Source organism: Bombina bombina, chromosome 1 (genome assembly GCF_027579735.1).
Source record: "Bombina bombina isolate aBomBom1 chromosome 1, aBomBom1.pri, whole genome shotgun sequence".
Classification (NCBI taxonomy): domain Eukaryota; kingdom Metazoa; phylum Chordata; class Amphibia; order Anura; family Bombinatoridae; genus Bombina; species Bombina bombina.
The window spans coordinates 1,518,403,105-1,518,419,179 of NC_069499.1; the positions used below are offsets into that span (position 1 = coordinate 1,518,403,105).

A 16,075-nucleotide genomic window follows, 5' to 3' on the forward strand; every position below is an offset into this window, starting at 1 on the left:
TCTGATTTGTGTTTTTTTTTTTTTTTTTTTTATTTATTGCACTGCTGTTTGCATACGACTATGGGCTCCATTTATCAAGCTTTGGGGCACTTGTAGTGCAGATTCTCTCATGCAAACCTGTCAACCTCTAGTTAATTAAAAAGACAATAAGAAACAGAAGCACCACATGGCCCAATATTGTCTGGTCCAGAAGATAGATATGTGTGAATATACAATATAAACTCACATTTAGGAAAGCACTTCAAGTAGTGCTATTGCAGCAATCTGGGATTTCTATTAGTCACCCAGGAGACCAAATTCCGGTGTAGATGTGATGTCTAGATGAACAACATAAAGGGACAAGGGTTCCTATATGGCCTAGTATTGTCTCGACAAATATGAGTCAGTAAGTTATTGAAAGGGGTACTCACATTTGTTGTAGCATCTCCTTTGATGCTATAGAGGCAGGATGGGATCAATATGGTCACCCACCAGACTTAATCAAGGGCTTGCAGGATACCAGGAAATCCAGGAGCCTGCAGTAAATCAGGGAGAGGCCCAGTGCAAAGGGCTCCTCTCAGCAAAAAGTGATGTAGCAACAAAGAAAAATAGCAAGTGTCCCAATATAAAAAAGAGTTTTATTTAAAAATATAAAAACAAAGCTACGCGTTTCTCAGCTCAAGGCTGGTTAATTACTATCACCTGGTAAGTTCTTTGTTATATTCCTTGATAGGGCGCCCCCTACGTTTTTTTAACCTCTAGTTAAAGTGATGGTAAACCTTAACTTATAAAATACCATATAGTAATCTTTGCTATTAAAAAGTATATGTGTACCTTTTTTTTTATTTTAATCCTTCTGTGAAAGGGTTAAATTAGCGCATATAGTAATGCTTCTATTGCAATTTTATGCCGGCCACTTGGATTAACTCTTTTTTTTTATAACAATTCCAGTGAACATCCAATCAGTCATTTGACAATCTTGAAGTCCAGCCCCTTTAAAGCCCTTAGAAAACTTACATTATCTAGAGAGTGGGTGGGACTGCTCTATACATCAGAGCCCAGCCAAAAAAGGAAATGAAGGGCGGAGGAGGAACAGACAAAATCAATTAGGATTATAAATCTTTAATTATAAAATATTTATACACTTTTAAAAAAATAATAATGATGTGGTTTTACTTGCAAACTAATATATAGGGGCATATTTATCAAGCTCCGTATGGAACTCGAAGCACGGTGTTTCTGGCGAGCCTTCAGGCTTGCCAGAAACACAAGTTATAAAACAACGGTCTAAAGACCGCTGCTCCATAACCTGTCCGCCTGCTCTGAGGAGGCGGACAGAACTCGCAAGAAATCAACCCGATCAAATACGACCGGGTTGATTGACACCCCCGGCTAGCGGCCTATTGGCCGCGAATCTGCAGGGGGCGGCATTGCATCAGCAGTTTTCAAGAACTGCTGGTGCAATGATAAATTGACGTCATTTATCGATGTGCGGAGGACATGATCCACATTATCGGATCATGTCCGTCCACACCTTGTTAAATAGGCCCCATAGTCTGAAATTTACCATCACTTTAATTAAGTTTGAGGGTGATTGACAGCCCCTGCTGTGAAATTTGTTGCATGAAACTGCATAAGAATTACCTTGTACAATAATAAATGCGGGCAGCAGGCAAACAGCACCCAACCATATGTCTGCCAACCATATGTTACCTTTTATTATACCTGCAAATGGTACTACTGGGACGTTCATGATTTAATAATGAAGCATATGTGTGTAACCACCAAACACAAACTACTTCCCGCATTATTAGTAGTGCATTACTGTTCATGAACCTACATCATTGACCTTAATGCACACAATACAAGGGCTGGCATGAGTGTTTGCCCAATTTGTCAATAATCTTCTAAATAAATCTCTTTGAGACAGTACTGTACCTCGGGAGTATGACGGTAAAGCAGAGGCAGAAAAGACAACAAAACCTTGAGCAAGTGTAACACGTTCCACCAGCCCTGATCTAAGGAATAGTTTCTCAGTGAAATTGACAAATGTGAAATGTTGCACAATAAATATACATTTTCTAAATATCTGATAACCAATTCTTTACTTGTCCACTGCTAGAAAATGATCAGGTCAGTTATGTCCGTCCTGCCAGAAAGACAGTGTTCGATCACGTGAACCTTTCCGCCTAGGATTGCAAACAGTGTTTGCTTGTGCCATGCCGCCCACTGCTCGCAATAGCCCAATGGCGCGCAAGTAGGGGGTTGTCAATCACCCCATGGCAAACATACCCAGGGTGATTTAATCCGCCAGTTGGCGTACTGGCTAGGAAGCTGCAGTCTGATGACCGCTGCTTCATAACTTTCAGGCGCATGTTCCATATTGCGAGCCTGCAGCGATGGGCCCCAGAGCTGCGTACACAGCTTGATAAATGAGTGTCATAGAGTAAAAATTCAAACACTTTTGTTCAAAGGGATAGTAAACACCAAAAATGCACATTATTGTTTAAAAATATAGATAATCCCTTTATTACCCATTCCCCAGTTTTGCATAACCAACACAGTTATATTAATATACTTTTTACCTCTCTGATTACCTTGTATCAACGCCTCTGCAGACTGCCCCCTTATTTCAGTTCTTTTGACAGACTTGCATTTCAGGCAATCTCTTAAATAACTCCACAGGCATGAGCACAATGTTATCAATATGACACACGTGAACTAATATCCTCTAGCTGTGAAAAACTGTCAAGTGTATTCAGATAAGAGGCGGCCTTCAAGGGCTTAGAAATGAGCATATGAGCGTACCTAGGTTTAGCTTTCAACTAAGAATACCTAGAGAACAAAGCAAATTTGATTATAAAAGTAAATTGGAAAATTATTTAAAATGACATGCCCTTTCTGAATCATGAAAGTTTCATTTGGACTTTACTGTCCATTTAACTAAATAATAATAACTGTGGCTTTTAAAATTTCAGCTAATTTTGCATTGTGTCCCACATACATCTGTTTAAGTAATAAGTCTATGAATAAATATTAGAAATATTTTCATTTTGTCATGCAGTAAACTTTAGATACAAAGTTACTTGACCAGAATAAGAGAATTCCATAACAGGAAGTATAAAAATCATCCTTTATTGATTTTTAATACTTGTGTTTCCATCAAAGAAAGAAATAATTCCAGATCTTTATCTAGTGAAACTGGTATTTGTACCACCACAAACAGTACTAAAAGAGAGCTGTATTTTATTTTACATAAAAGCCAGTGCTAAATATAGCTAATGTGAGTAAACCACAGTTTCCTTTGCATGAGGAAATTCATTTTTTTTTTGTTTTTCTTATTTTTGGCTTTCAGCCACCAAAAAGCAAAGGGCTGTTCAAATTGGTATAGGGACTGTTGTTTACAACTGGGTGCTAGCAACACAATATGAAGAGAAAAAAAAAGAGATTTTATAAAGAATGCTCGTTAGTCCATTTTTATAGTTCCTAAATCAACATATAGGCCTCTAGTTATCAAGCTCCGTACGTACCTGCCTTCGCCGGCCCCAATAGGCTCGCCTAAGCTCGTCTCACATCGCCGCCGCGGACCTGAATACGCTCACCAAAGTTATCAAAAAAGCTGTCAAAAAGCCGCGCACCAAGTACAGGGCGATGAACAGCGGACTGTGATAGTTATGAATCATCAATCTCGCTGCTATTCTGCTTTTCTTCAGCTTTATTGATACCCCTGTCACTAAGCACTCACACTATACTATACTGTTCTACCCCCTATACCGGCGCCCCTAGAGCCCCCCGCAACTAAATAAAGTTATTAACCCCTAAACCGCCGCTCCTAGACCCCGCCGCAACTATATTAAACATGTTAAACATGTTAACCCCTAAACCGCCACTCCCGGAGCCCACCCAAACTCTAATAAACTTAATAACCCCTAATCTGCTGCTCCCGGACACCGCCGCAACTATAATAAATATGTTAACCGCTAAACCACCGCTCCCGGACCCCGCCGCCACCTACATAATACCTATTAACCCCTATCCTGCCCCCCTATACTGCCACCACCTATAATAAATTTATTAACCCCTATCCTGTGGATCCTGTACCCCGCCGCAACTAATTAAATTGTTTAACCCCTAAACCGCCGCCCCCGGACCCCGCCGCCACCTATATTAAACTTATTAACCCCTAATCTGCCCCCCCTATACAATTGCGATCTATATTAAACTAATTAACCCCGAAACCTAAGTCTAACACTAACCCTAACACCCCCCTAACTTAAATATTATTTTAATAAATCTAAATAAAAATTACTCTTATTAACTAAATTAATCCAATTTAAAACTAAATACTTACCTATAAAATAAACCCTAATATAGCTACAATGTAACTAATAATTATATTGTAGCTATTTTAGGATTTATTTTTATTTTACAGGCAAATTTAAATTTATTTTAAATAGGTACAATAGCTATTAAACAGTTATTAACTATTTAATACCTACCTAGATAAAATAAAGACAAATTTACCTGTAAAATAAAAACGAATCCAAGTTACAATTACACCTAACACTACACTATCATTAAATAAATTATTCCTATTTAAAACTAAATACTTACCTGTAAAATAAACCCTAAGATAGCTACAATATAATTAATAGTTACATTGTAGCTATTTTAGGATTTTTTTATTTTAAAGGCAACTTTGTATTTATTTTAACTAGGTATAATAGCTATTAAATAGTTAATAACTATTTAATAACTACCTAGCTAAAATAAATCCAAAATTACATGTAAAACACTACACTACACTGTGTGCAGAATTATTAGGCAAATGAGTATTTTGACCACATCATCCTCTTTATGCATGTTGTCTTACTCCAAGCTGTATAGGCTCGAAAGCCTACTACCAATTAAGCATATTAGGTGATGTGCATCTCTGTAATGAGAAGGGGTGTGGTCTAATGACATCAACACCCTATATCAGGTGTGCATAATTATTAGGCAACTTCCTTTCCTTTGGCAAAATGGGTCAAAAGAAGGACTTGACAGGCTCAGAAAAGTCAAAAATAGTGAGATATCTTGCAGAGGGATGCAGCACTCTTAAAATTGCAAAGCTTCTGAAGCGTGATCATCGAACAATCAAGCGTTTCATTCAAAATAGTCAACAGGGTCGCAAGAAGCGTGTGGAAAAACCAAGGCGCAAAATAACTGCCCATGAACTGAGAAAAGTCAAGCGTGCAGCTGCCAAGATGCCACTTGCCACCAGTTTGGCCATATTTCAGAGCTGCAACATCACTGGAGTGCCCAAAAGCACAAGGTGTGCAATACTCAGAGACATGGCCAAGGTAAGAAAGGCTGAAAGACGACCACCACTGAACAAGACACACAAGCTGAAACGTCAAGACTGGGCCAAGAAATATCTCAAGACTGATTTTTCTAAGGTTTTATGGACTGATGAAATGAGAGTGAGTTTTGATGGGCCAGATGGATGGGCCCGTGGCTGGATTGGTAAAGGGCAGAGAGCTCCAGTCCGACTCAAACGCCAGCAAGGTGGAGGTGGAGTACTGGTTTGGGCTGGTATCATCAAAGATGAGCTTGTGGGGGCTTTTCGGGTTGAGGATGGAGTCAAGCTCAACTCCCAGTCCTACTGCCAGTTTCTGGAAGACACCTTCTTTAAGCAGTGGTACAGGAAGAAGTCTGCATCCTTCAAGAAAAACATGATTTTCATGCAGGACAATGCTCCATCACACGCGTCCAAGTACTCCACAGCGTGGCTGGCAAAAAGGGTATAAAAGAAGAAAATCTAATGACATGGCCTCCTTGTTCACCTGATCTGAACCCCATTGAGAACCTGTGGTCCATCATCAAATGTGAGATTTACAAGGAGGGAAAACAGTACACCTCTCTGAACAGTGTCTGGGAGGCTGTGGTTGCTGCTGCACGCAATGTTGATGGTGAACAGATCAAAACACTGACAGAATCCATGGATGGCAGGCTTTTGAGTGTCCTTGCAAAGAAAGGTGGCTATATTGGTCACTGATTTGTTTTTGTTTTGTTTTTGAATGTCAGAAATGTATATTTGTGAATGTTGAGATGTTATATTGGTTTCACTGGTAAAAATAAATAATTGAAATGGGTATATATTTGTTTTTTGTTAAGTTGCCTAAAAATTATGCACAGTAATAGTCACCTGCACACACAGATATCCCCCTAAAATAGCTATAACTAAAAACAAACTAAAAACTACTTCCAAAACTTTTCAGCTTTGATATTAATGAGTTATTTGGGTTCATTGAGAACATGGTTGTTGTTCAATAATAAAATTAATCCTCAAAAATACAACTTGCCTAATAATTCTGCACTCCCTGTATCATTAAATAAATTAAATTAATTAACTACAAGTAGCTACAATTAAATACAATTAAATAAACTAACTAAAGTACAAAAAAAAACACTAAATTACAGAAAATAAAAAAAAATTACAAGAATTTTAAACTAATTACACCTACTCTAAGCCCCCTAATAAAATAAAAAAACAAAATAATAAAAGTCCCTACCCTATACTACATTACAAAGTAACCAGCTCTTTTACCAGCTCTTAAAAGGGCTTTTTGCGGGGCATGCCCCAAAGTAATCAGCTCTTTTGCCTGTAAAAAAAAATACAACCCCCCCAACATTAAAACCCACCACCCACATACCCCTACTCTAACCCACCCAAACCCCCCTTAAATAAACCTAACACTACCCCCCTGAAGATCTCCCTACCTTGAGTCGTGTTCACCCAGCCGGGCCGAAGTCTTCATCCAAGGGGTGCTGAAGATGTCTTCCATCCGATAGAAGTCTTCATCCAAGGGGGGCTGAAAATGTCTTCCATCCGATAGAAGTCTTCATCCAAGGGGCGCTGAAGAGGTCTTCCATCCGATAGAAGTCTTCATCCAAGGGGCACTGAACAGGTCTTCCATCCGATAGAAGTCTTCATCCAGGCGGCGTCTTCAATCTTCATCCATCCGGAGCGGAGCCATCTTCAAAGCAGCCGACGCGGATCCATCCTTCTTCACCGATGCCTACTCGCCGAATGAATATTCCTTTAAGTTACGTCATCCAAGATGGCGTCCCTCGAATTCCGATTGGCTGATAGGATTCTATCAGCCAATCGGAATTAAGGTAGGAAAAATCTGATTGGCTGATTCAATCAGCCAATCAGATTGAGCTTGCATTCTATTGGCTGATCGGAACACCCAATAGAATGCGAGCTCAATCTGATTGGCTGATTGGATCAGCCAATTGAATTGAACTTGAATCTGATTGGCTGATTGAATCAGCCAATCAGATTTTTCCTACCTTAATTCCGAATGGCTGATAGAATCCTATCAGCCAATCGGAATTCGAGGGAGGCCATCTTGGATGACGTCACTTAAAGGAATATTCATTCGGCGAGTAGGCGTCGGTAAAGAAGGATGGAGCCGCGTCGGCTGCTTTGAAGATGGGTCAGCTCCGGATGGATGAAGATTGAAGATGCCGCCTGGATGAAGACTTCTATCAGATGGAAGACCTCTTCAGCGCCCCTTGGATGAAGACTTCTATCGGATGGAAGACATCTTCAGTGCCCCTTGGATGAAGACTTCTATTGGATGGAAGACATCTTCAGTGCCCCCTTGGATGAAAACTTCAGCCCGGCTGAGTGAACACGACTCAAGTTTATTAAAGGGGGGTTTGGGTGGGTTAGAGTAGGGGTATGTGGGTGGTGGGTTTTAATGTTGGGGGGTCAATTTTTTTTTTACAGGCAAAAGAGACGATTACTTTGGGGCATGCCCCGCAAAAAGTCCTTTTAAGGGCTGGTAAAAGAGCTGGTTACTTTGTAATGTAGAATAGGGTAAGGACTTTTATTATTTTGGGGGGGTTTAATTTTATTAGGGGGCTTAGATTAGGTGTAATTAGTTTAAAATTCTTGTAATCTTTTTTTATTTTCTGTAATTTAGTGTTTCTTTTTTTGTACTTTAGTTACTTTATTTAATTGTATTTAATTGTAGCTACTTGTAGTTAATTAATTTAATTTATTTAATGATAGTGTAGTGTTAGGTTTAATTGTAACTTAGGTTAGGATTTATTTTACAAGTAATTTTGGATTTATTTTAGCTAGGTGGTTATTAAATAGTTAATAACTATTTAATAACTATTGTACCTAGTTAAAATAAATACAAAGTTGCCTGTAAAATAAATATAAATCCTAAGATAGCTACAATGTATTTATTAATTACATTGTAGCTATCTTAGGGTTTATTTTACAGGTAAGTATTTAGTTTTAAATAGGAATAATTTAGTTAATGATAGTGTAGTGTTAGGTGTAATTGTAACTTAGGTTAGTTTTTATTTTACAGGTAAATGTGTCTTTATTTTATCTAGGTAGCTATTAAATAGTTAATAACTATTTAATAGCTATTGTACCTAGTTAGAATAAATTTAAAGTTGCCTGTAAAATAAAAATAAATCCTTAAATAGCTACAATATAATTATTAGTTATATTGTAGCTATATTAGGGTTTATTTTATAGGTAAGTATTTAGTTTTAAATAGGATTAATTTAGTTAATAAGAGTAATTTTTATTTAGATTTGTTAAAATAATATTTAAGTTAGAGGGGTGTTAGGGTTAGTGTTAGACTTAGGTTTCGGGGTTAATTAGTTTAATATAGATGGCGGCGGTATAGGGGGGCAGGATAGGGTTTAATAAATTTATTATAGGTGGCAACGGTGTAGGGGGGGCAGATTTGGGGTTAATAAGTGTAATATAGGTGGCGGCGGGGTCCGGGAGTGGCGGTTTAGGGGTTAAACAATTTATTTTGTTGCGGTGGGGTACGGGATTGGCAGGATAGGGGTTAATAAATTTATTATAGGTGGCGGCGGTATAGGGGGGCAGGATAGGGGTTAATAGGTATTATGTAGGTGGCGGCGGGGTCCTGGAGTGGCTTTTTAGGGGTTAACATATTTATTATAGTTGCGGCGGGTCCGGGAGCGGCGGTTTAGGGGTTAATAAGTTTATTAGAGTAGCGGTGGGCTCCGGGAGCGGCGGTTTAGGGGTTAATAAGTTTATTAGAGTGGCGGTGGGCTCCGGGAGTGGCGGTTTAGGGGTTAACATGTTTAATATAGGTGGCGTCGGTGTAGGGGGGGCAGATTAGGGGTGTTTAGACTCGGGGTACATGTTAGGGTGTTAGGTGCAGACATCTCCCATAGGAATCAATGGGATATTGGGCAGCAGCGAACATGAACTTTCGCTATGGTCAGACTCCCATTGATTCCTATGGGATCCGCCACCTCTAGGTTGAAAACCAGGTACGCTGGGCCGGAAAAGTGTCGAGCGTACCTGCTAGTCATTTGATAACTTCCAAAAGTAGTCAGATTGTGCCGAACTTGCGTTGGGAACATCTGGAGTTACGTAAGAATCGATCTGTGTCGGACTGAGTCCGGCGGATCAAAGCTTACGTCACTATATTCTACTTTTGCTGGTCTGTAGGGCTTGATAACTTAGGCGAATCAGCCTCGCCACAAATACGCTGTGGAATTCCAGCGTATTTGAGGTTGACGGCTTGATAACTAGATGCCATACTCTTCAAGCCTAAATTACACCACCTATACAGATGATCAGAGCTTCCTCTATTTTTCTATCCTTCTCTCTTTTTCAATAGTTTTCTCTTTATAGGAGAAAAAGAGCAGAGGTCACTAATTTTTCATTTATTTTCCTTATTCATTATTGCAGAATATACCATAGGATTATTAAAGAAACAAGCACCTGGCTCCACAATAAAGGAGCGACTATCTTTATTAATACACTCATGCACACATACACACACACACAGTCACACACATACACACACACACAGTCACACACATACACATACACACACATACTCACACAGACACACATATTTAAACACATACAGACACACATACTCACACAGACAAACATACTCACACACAGTCACACATACTCACACAGACACACAAACTCACACACATACACACACATACTCACACAGACACATACTCACACACATACAAACATACCAACACATACTCACACAGACACACATACTCACAAACACACACATACATACATTAAGGCATTTTAGCTCCAAATAAGACCAGTCATATGGACAAAAAGTTCATTTGTGGGCGAACGTGTACAAGAATTACGGTTGACAAGAAAAAACACACTATGTTGTTTCACTAGTAATACAGACTCTCATATATATATATCACCTGCCAGCAAATTACTGTTCAAACATCCATGAAAAACATGATCTCCGGTCCAGTTCATATAAAGTAAAACATAACTTTTATTTAAAAGCTTGAAATAAAATGTACAGACCTGGATATTTCTTGTTAGAGTACTGTGTACTGTCATAAATACCTCCGACCCCTGTGGTGCGTCAGTAGAAGCGTTTCGCCGTAGCTTTATCGATAGTGATTGATAAAATGACTTAAACCACCAGCTTTTAAACACCACTCTGATCACGTGACCTCCAGTCAAAAGAAACCGGAAGCCTCGTTTCAGCGATATCATACCCAATCAAAAAATAGATGCAAGGTATACTCAGCAGTTGTCAGGCAAAATATCTGTCAAATCACTTAGATACGTAAACATTTAGTTTCCACCGCAACTTTGTTTCAATTGCCCAAGTGTATTCCCAAGTGTTTTTTTGTTTCATATATATAACTTAGATGTATACAGAGCAATTAAAGAGAAAAGAGAAAATATATTTTTTCCTTGCTAAATCACTTAATATAAAAGTACTTCATATATTTAAAAGCTAAAAAATAAAAAATCCGAATTATAAGGAAAATTAACTAAAATAGAAAAGAGAGAGCAGTACAAGATTTTATCTCTTATTTGAATAATAATGACTTTAATCTTAGGTTTACTTGGGAATATCATAATACAACAATCAAGTACCTAGATATAAGTTTGATAGGTGATTCAACTCAAACGAAGGAACCAAATGGAATAAATGCGAGGTGGGACCTGGACCTCTTTCTAGGGTGAAGATGAACAGGAGGTCAGAAAATAATAATAACAATATTGTTCCTCCAAGTTGATATAACTTATAGCATTACCAAAAGTTTTCTTGATGTTTGCTGAGAGCAATACTTGGGCACTATAGCTAATTTTTGAAACATGTTATTACTATTGCTGTATATATATATATATATATATAACAAATATAGCAATTTTACCTTTAGAGTGCACGTTTGCCTTGGAGGCCTGCCATCCTCCCATACATAATTCCAAAAAATAGATAATGGCAACAGCACAATCTTTTAAAAAAACTTCTTTATTTAGAACAACATCAGGATAAAAACATAGCGACGTTTCGAGCCTCTTGGGCCCTTCCTCATGCTATGGATTAAGAACAGTTTTCTCCCTTATATACCATCTGTGCATAGGGTGTGGCTATGTTTTTTCTTTTTCTACAGATCCCTGACAGATGTTGGTGATTCTGTCACACCTAAGAAGCTGCTTTCTGCCCTTCTAGGTAAGAAGGCCTTAGCACTTTTAGGGTTAATACCCTTTTTTAGAGTCATGGAGTATGTGTTATAAAATCTCTACAAAGTTGGGATTTGCTTGAAGGGCAGTAAGTACGGGACTCTGAGCTGCTGATTAGGCAGTTAAACCTCCAGTGCCATCTTTATTCCATTTATTCCATTTATATATTGTGGACCTAGAAGGACTTCAGTGTATTGGTACTAGTGTTATTCTCGGGTTGCATTGCCACTAGGTAGAGGCACTAATACCTGTGTTAACTTTTGGATGCTGGTTTTGTTGACTGTGACACAGTTTATAGTGAAACCGCAGAGACAGCTCAGTCTCGGCTAGTTTTTCTCATATCCTAAAATAGGATCATCCCTGAATGCACCCGATTGGAAGCTAAGCAGGGCCATCCTTGAGGGATCCTCAAGTTTCGTTGCGATTGTTCGCACGAAACGGTTATTCTTGGCGCTATTTCAATATGAAGCGGATTAAGTCTGTCCGGTATCCCTACGGGCTTAAGCCTTTATTTTGGACCAAGGGTCGTTTTTTTTTACTCTATAACCTGACCTCCTCCTTTCAGCTTTTGGGAGGCAGTTTAGTCTAGAGATAAGGTTTTCCTAACTTTTCTAGTTGAAAAATGAGCCTAGGTATAGGCTGCAGTGCCCTTGTTTGTCATAGGATGTCCCTATAATGTAATATGTTGTCCATTATCGTCAGTTTCATATTTTTGACAGTTGGAAGTACTATGTTATCATCAACTGTTCAAAGGCTGCTACCCTTCCTAATTAGTTTTTAATCTCTGTATTTTCAGGGTATTGGTTTAGGATTTTAGAGCAGCTCCAGGGTGGTGTGCAAAATCCCTCTCTATATTCACTCTTTTGAGTGTATTTATTATGTATTACCTCCTGTTTGTGACTTCTTATGGAGTCTGGGACTGAGATATTAGAAAAAAAATGTTTGCCATTCCAAATGCCTGTCGTCTTATTTATGTGTTTCTACCCTTTATTACTGGAGGTTAATGGTATTGTCCATTAATCCTATTCTTATTTTCCTTGTTGGACTTATAAGTAGTCTTGGGATATTTTCTTATATATAAATGAATATATAACTCTTGCTGTACTTTTCTTTCTTCTTTTTTGAGGAAGAAGAATATATATTATGTACAATCTACTCATAGTATCATTTTATTGATGGCTCTGTGCATGACTTGTTGCGCACTGTGCCTAAGGCACTATTTCCTCTCTAACAAGAGGACTTCTATTATCCCTTGAGGATAGTTCCTCTTTCTAGGAATCTATAGATTAGAAGCTGGAAACGTATTTAAGTAGGAGTGGCTTTGGCAACCAGTATTTCTTCAGTTGCAGATACTGCCCTTTTATTAGTGCGACTCCTTGTCGACCGCATTTTTTAAGAGACTACCATAAGCTGGCTATTATTTTATCTGTAATACCAGCATTCAAGTTGTTAAGCTGGGAAACAATTTTTTCTAGCTTTGCAGCACTTCTAGCAGAGATACCCTTGGTCCAAGAGGTTCAGTTCATGATGACCATAGATCTGAAGGACGCATATCTTCATGTTCCTATTCACAGGGAGCATCACATTTTTCTGAGGTTTGCATTTCTGGACAACCATTTCCAGTTTGTTGCCCTCCCTTTTGGCCTTGCTACGGCTCCTTGAATCTTTATTAAGATTCTAGGGGCTCTTTTGGCAGTGGTCAGAAGGAATAGCAGTTGTGCCTTACCTGGACGATATCTTGCTTCAAGCATCATCTTTTCAACTAGCAAGATCTCATACAGTGTTGTTGCTGTCTATTCTAATTTCCCTCTGGTGGAAAGTGAATCTGGATAAGAGTTCCCTAGTACCAATGACTAGGGTGTGTTTCTTGAGAACAATTATAGCTTCTCTATCCATATATATTTTTCTGAGGGATGTCAGAAAATGCAAGCTTCTTGCTTCTTGCCTTTCTCTTCAGTCTTCTATCCATCCATCAGTGGCTTAATGCATGGAGGTGATTGGTCTGATGGTTGCTTCCATGGACATCATTCCTTTGGCTTGGTTCCATCTGAGACCTCTGCAGTTATGCATGCTCATTCAATGGAACGAAGGCCACTCAGATATTTCGCAGAGGATAGATATGGATGCACTAACAAGAATGGTGGATTTTGCAGGACCTTCTATCTCGGGGTACATGCTTTTTGAGACCTTCTTGGGTGATTGTGACCACGGATGCCAGCCTGTTAGACTGGGGCACAGTTTGGGGTTCCTTCAAAGCTTAGGGCATTTGGACCCAGGAGGAGTCCTCTCTTCCCATAACATACTGGAGTTGAGAGGAATTTTGATTGCCTTGTCAGCTTAGCTTCAACTAGCCTTGGTCCGGTTTATCAGATTTTGATTGGTCAACTTCACCTCGGTGGCTTATATCAACAACCAGGGAGGAACTCGGAGTTATTTAGCAATGAAGGAGATGACCCGCATTCTTCAGTGGGTGGAATCTCTCGATTGTCTCCTACTACAGGGAAGCGTTTTTTTCTGAGCAGGCAGACCTTTCTTCCTGGAGAGTGGGTTCTCCATCTGGAGATATTCTCAATGATAATCCTCAGGTGGGGGGTTCTGGAGTTGAATCTGATGGCGTCGTGACAGAATGTCAATCTTCCAAAGTACGGTTCAAGATCAAGAGATCCTCTTGCTGTTAAAATAGATGCTCGGGCAGTCCCTTGAAACTTCAGTCTAGCTTACCTGTTTCTTCCATTTGCTCTCCTTCTACAAGTCTTTGCTCATATCTAACAGGAGAAAGTGCTGTGATTCTAATATCTCTGGCCTGACCTCACAGGATCTGGTTCGAGGATCTAGTGAAGATGTCTTCTTTTCCTCCTTGGAGTTTTCCTCTGAGGAAAGACCTTCTATTTCAATGTCCCTTCCTACTCCCAAACCTGGATTCTCTGAAGCTGACTGCTTGGAGATTGAATGCCTAGTTTTGGCTAGGCATGGCTTCTCTGAGAAGGTAATTGATACCATGCTTCGGGCTCGTAAGCCTGTTACTCGCAAGATTTACCATAAAGTATGGGCAAATACCTTTATTGGTGGAATCGAAGGGTTTCTCTTGGAGTCTACAGTCACACTGCCCTGAATGCACCTGATTCCATCTGATCTCGGAAGTTAAGCAGGGCCAGGCCTAGTCAGTACCTGGATGGGAGACCGACTGGGAACACCTGGTGTGGTAGTCTTTTTAGGGTTCCCAGATTTTTGTCTTTTTTCTTCAGGAGGACCTGGAGAAGGGTTTGTCAGTCAGTATTCTGATGGGTCAGATTTCTGCACTGTCTATTCTTTTGCACTAAAACCTGGCAAAGCTGCCAGATGTCCAATCTTTTGTCCAGACTCTGGTCAGTATCAGGCCTGTGTTTCATCCTGTTGCTCCTCCTTGGAGCCTTAATCTTGTTCTAACGTTTTTGCAGCAGGCTCCGTTTGAGCCAATGCATTCTGTTGATATTAAATTGTTATCTTGGAAGGTATTCTTCTGCTAGCAGAATTTCTGAGTTTTCAGCTTTACAGTGTGATTCCGCAATTCCTTATTTTTCATGCGGATAAGGCGGTCCTTCATACTAAGCTGGGATTTCTTCCTTAGATAGTGTTGGATCGCAATATTAATCAGGAAATTGATTTTCCCAATCATTCTTCCCAGAAGGAATGTCTTTGCATAACCTGTATGTTGTGCTTGCTCTAAAATTTTACCTTCAAACAAATAAAGATTTTCGGCAATCTTCTGCCCTGTTCGTTGTTTTCTCTGGTAAGTGTAGAGGTCAGAAGGCCACTTCTACTGCTCTTTCTCTCTGGTTGAGAAGTGTTATCTGTTTAGCTTATGAGTCAGCTGGATACCAGCCTCCTGAGAGAATTACAGCTCATTCCACTAGGGCTGTCTCTTCTTCCTGCGCTTTCAAAAATGAAGCTTCTGCAGAGCAAATTTGCAAGGTGGCTACATGGTCCTCTTTGCATACATTTTCCAAATTCTACAAATTTGATACTTTTGCCTCGGCAGAGGTTTCCTTTGGGAGAAAAGTTTTTCAAGTGGTGGTGACTTCTGTTGTGGTCAGCCTGTCCTGTTCTCCCTCCCTTTCATTGTGTGTCCTCTAGCTTGGGTATTGGTTCCCACTAGTAATTGGAATAAAATCGTAGACTCTCCATGCCTTAGGAAAGAAAACACAAGTTATGCTTACCTGATAAATTTCTTTCTTTCTGGGCATGGAGTCCATGACCTACCCTTAGTATTTAAGATGGCAATTTTTTGGTATAAACTTCAGGCACCTCTATACCTTTGTGTTATCTTCATTTTCCGTTTTCCTTCGGCCGAATGACTGGGGATTATAGGTAAGGGAAGTGACACTTAACAGCTCTGCTGGGGTGCTCTTTGCCTCCTCCTGCTGGCCAGGAGTTTAATTCCCACTAGTAATTGGAATGAAATCATGGACTATTCATGCCCGGAAAGAAAGAAATGTATCAGGTAAGCATACATTTTGTTTTCTATCTATAGCTATCTATTATCTAACTATGTATCATCTATCTATCTATTATCTATATATG

General features: G+C 39.4%; 1 pseudogene; it reads left to right on the forward strand.

Annotated features, from left to right (window-relative positions):
* The first annotated feature begins 14,605 nt into the window (after positions 1–14,605).
* On the forward strand, positions 14,606–14,724 carry LOC128646158 (uncharacterized; annotated as a pseudogene).
* The last annotated feature ends 1,351 nt before the right edge of the window (positions 14,725–16,075 follow it).